The sequence below is a fragment of the Triticum dicoccoides genome, chromosome 4A (genome assembly GCF_002162155.2).
Source record: "Triticum dicoccoides isolate Atlit2015 ecotype Zavitan chromosome 4A, WEW_v2.0, whole genome shotgun sequence".
Classification (NCBI taxonomy): domain Eukaryota; kingdom Viridiplantae; phylum Streptophyta; class Magnoliopsida; order Poales; family Poaceae; genus Triticum; species Triticum dicoccoides.
The window spans coordinates 232,191,709-232,195,616 of record NC_041386.1 but is presented as its reverse complement, the minus strand read 5'-3'; positions in this window follow the sequence as shown (position 1 = coordinate 232,195,616).

The following is a 3,908-nucleotide window of genomic DNA, read 5'->3' as shown; positions in this document are numbered from 1 at the left end:
ACCTTTTCTGTTTTCTTTCTTTTTTTTTCTTTTCAGCTACCATGTGGATAATCCTATCAGGTAGCACCTATACACTTTGGTATGCTTGATGTTTGCCAGGGGCTTCATAGCACCCCACATTATGGTAAAAAAACTCAGAACACTTTTTATAATTATAGTTCGGCACCCCGAATTTAGTATTATATGCATTGGCTCCGAATCATGTCTTTGGTCAATAGTTGGGTTGCCCAGCTCCTGTGCTTGCTACCTTACGTTCCGCTATATCGGCTAAGGTAGTAAAGGGAGAACTACTGCGATTGTGCCTTGGTTTAGCCAAAGGAGCACCTCAGTAGAGAAAGCCAAAAACTGACTGTCATGATGCGACGAGATCCGATCAGCTATTCGGAGGTTGCAAATCGTTGGAGATTTCTTCGCATTACGCAAAGGATTGGTACTTCTCGATCAGACGCTTATAGCACTCTAGTTCGGATACTACGGGATGCACCCATGTTTTTATTATCGCACTCCTATGGCTAAGTGAGGGTGTTACAGCCACAAAGTCGAGACTGTCCGGAGTGAGAAGCCGAGTATTATCGATCTCTAGAATTCAACTATCAGTATCCAGGCAAGTTCACATTTGACCATACTTTTAATTACCTATGGTTTTTTGATCTGCACTTAGTCTGTTGTAGTAGGAATGCATGGTAGGAAAAATTTATGCAGGTTGTGTTGGGGATATCACTACTGGGCGTAAACCGGCCTATCTGGGCCGGGTTAACTTCGTCAGTAGTTAAGTATGTTAAAGCCCAAGAAGGCAGATGAGGGCTCAAGGCCCATAGACGGTTCAAGGCCTGTAGCCGTAAACCGGCGTTAGTATTTAACTTGTATTGTAAGTTAGGAATAAGTAGAGACCAAACCGGACACATCTATGAGCCGATATTGGGACTCTGTGAACCGACGGGCGTCACCCGTGTATATAAGGGGACGACCCGGCGGCGGTTCAAGGAGGAGAGACAACAACTCGAGACATAGGCGAAGCTTGTTTGCTCCCTGGTCATCGAAACCCCATCAATTCCATCACAACTAGACGTAAGCTTTTACCTTCATCGAAGGGGCCGGACTAGTATAAACTCTCTTGCGTCCCTGTGTCCGCTTTAACCCCTTCAAGCTAACCCGTCGCGATGGCTCCACGACTAAGTCCTTTCTCTAGGACATCTGCCGTGACAAAACCACGACAGTTGGTGCCCACCGTGGGGCTATCGCACGATGGTTTCAAGTTCTTGGAGGGCCGCTTTGAAGGACTCGAGGGCTACGCCGTAGTCCGGATGACTAAGAGTCGTCGCGGCAAGCTCTACATTGATGATGCAGGCTGGGGCCCCGAGGCCAGCTCAGTTGAGTACGGGTACCGGGTCCCCTTTGGTGGCATACACGTTTTCATCGGCAAGATCGGAGAACCGGGCCCTGAGCCGGATATCTGCACTGACCTTGTCGAAACGGCTTAGCATGCGCGATATGCCCGGGTTAAACCGGCCATGAAGCATGCCTTCGTGGGAGTCATCCATGGAGGAGGTCATGAGGATGGATCGGGATCTGGCGGCGAGACCGTCATTTAACCGGAGAAACCGAATCTCTATATCAGCTACAAGATGGCCGGATTGGGGGCTGTTCCGACGGCGACAGTATTCCGGACCCCTCTGATCTGCCCAATCGAGTTGGAATATTCATGTCCGGCACACAAGCAACACTTCATTCTTCGACCGCTGCGGCAACAGCCTCCGGTTCAGCAGCGGTGACGGCTGCCGGGGCAGGAGGCCCTGTGCGCCCGCCGGTCCAAGTTCTATCAGAGCTATTTGATGCATTGGCTGTGCTTATGGCGTCCGCCGGTCCACAACGCGGAGATTGCAAAGGTAAGGGAACAGATCACCCAGGCCAAGGCGGACCGGGCAGCTGAGGATACCAGGATGGCCGCAGAGCGGGCCGCTCTAGACGCACAAGCTTACAGGCTCATGTTGGACCAGAACGCGTCGCATGAAGTCATGAGGAGGAAATACCGATCCCATTTGCCTCCGGTTTTCAAGGCCAGAGACCTTTTCAACACCCCGGGAGCAGGAACCAGTAATCCGCTGGAGGGAAACTGGGCGGAAGCTCCTGGGACCGGTGCGCCGGTTCAGCCTCGTCGGATGGATCCGCCTCGTCAAAACACCGTTATACCTCAGGCTGTTTCAACACCTCCGAGTCACTACTCCAACCCAATGGACAATCTCGTCGCAGCTGCTGCATGGCTGGAGGCCATTCCAATTGAAGGTGACTCACCGCAGGCGATAGAGACGCGACAGGTCAAGGAGCTTCGTAGGACAGCTTTGGACCAACAAGAAGCATACTCGTACAGCCACGACCGGATCCACTCGACCCCTCGCCCAAGCCGGAGCTATAGCAGGCGTATGGAGGAACCGGCAGTGTCAAGTAATGAACGACGTGGAGCACCCCACGGCAACAACCCGGCGGGTGGTGCTGATAACGCTCAGGAAGTGGTGGACCGGGCCCGAGCACACAGGGCGGCCGAGTTAGCCGCACAATATCAGGCTCGGCAGCTTACGCCGGTTCATCCAACTGTTTCGGTCGAACCCGGTGTTACTTCTAGCTCTTTGGGGGTGCCTTGCCTTGTCCCCGCTTTACGCAATGTGCGCCTACCCAAGGATTTCAAAGGCCCACGCAAGGTACCAAATTACACGGCAGATCAACCCCCAGAGACATGGGTGGAGAGCTATGAGATGGCCATGGAGATGTTGGATGTGGATGATGCGGCATGTGCGAAATACTTCACCATGATGCTTGAAGGAACGGCCCACACTTGGTTAAAAAGCTTACCGGCCAATTCTATCAGTTCATGGGCCCAATTACGAGCCCGGTTTATCAATAATTTCAAGGATACATGTAAGCAACCCATGTCGATAGTAGACTTAGCTGCCTGTGTCCAGGAGGAAGGAGAATCGACGACTCATTGGGTGCGCCGGGTCTCACAAGTGTTGCATTCATCAGACCGCATCAACGCTGACACCGCAGTCTTAACCCTAGAAGGCAACTGCCAGTTTGGGCCCCTAAAGCTGAAGTTGGGACGGATGAAGCGCCATTGCACTGACATGGGGACCCTCATGGCTGCTTTGGTAAAGTATGCTGATTCTGATAGTACCAAGGATCCCGAATCTGATGATGACAAGGCAGGGAAGGGAAAGAGGAACAACAACTCCAAAGGTCAGCAGCATCACTAGGCAGGCAATGGTGGTGGAGGCAAGCGTAAAGCGGATGGTAACATGGACTTTGTGGCTAATACCAACGCACAGGACAATGGCCAGCGACGCAAGGGTAAACCGAAAAATCGCAGTGGGGCACCCAACCCTAACCCGGATCGCCTAAATTATCTACTGAGCCAGCCCTGTCCAAGACATGGGACGAAGGAGGTGCCAGCGAACCACCTTTGGAAGGATTGCTTTATTATGCAGGAGTTCAAGAATTCTAATGCTTTCCGGTATGATCACGACTCTGGCGGTGGCTCAGGATCCGGGCCGGGTTACGATGGAGGAAATTCCGGTTCAGGATTTAATGGTAATCCGGGCGGACATAATAACCAAAATAATTAGAACAACCAGGGTGGTTATAACCAGCAGCAGCAACAGTCAGGTTACCAGAGCAACCCAAAGCAGTTGAATAGTGGGCAGTACCATGTCTTCACCACTAGCTTGGACAAGCGAGACCGGAAGGTTCAGAGGCGGGCAGTCAACTCTGTTGAACTGGACGTGCCCCGTTATCTACGCTGGTCTGAACAGCCAATCATATGGAGCATAGAGGATCACCCTCTTCAGGTTCATAATCCGGGTCAGTTGGCTCTGGTGGTGGCGCCTCAGGTGGGAGGTTACAAGTTCACCAAGGTG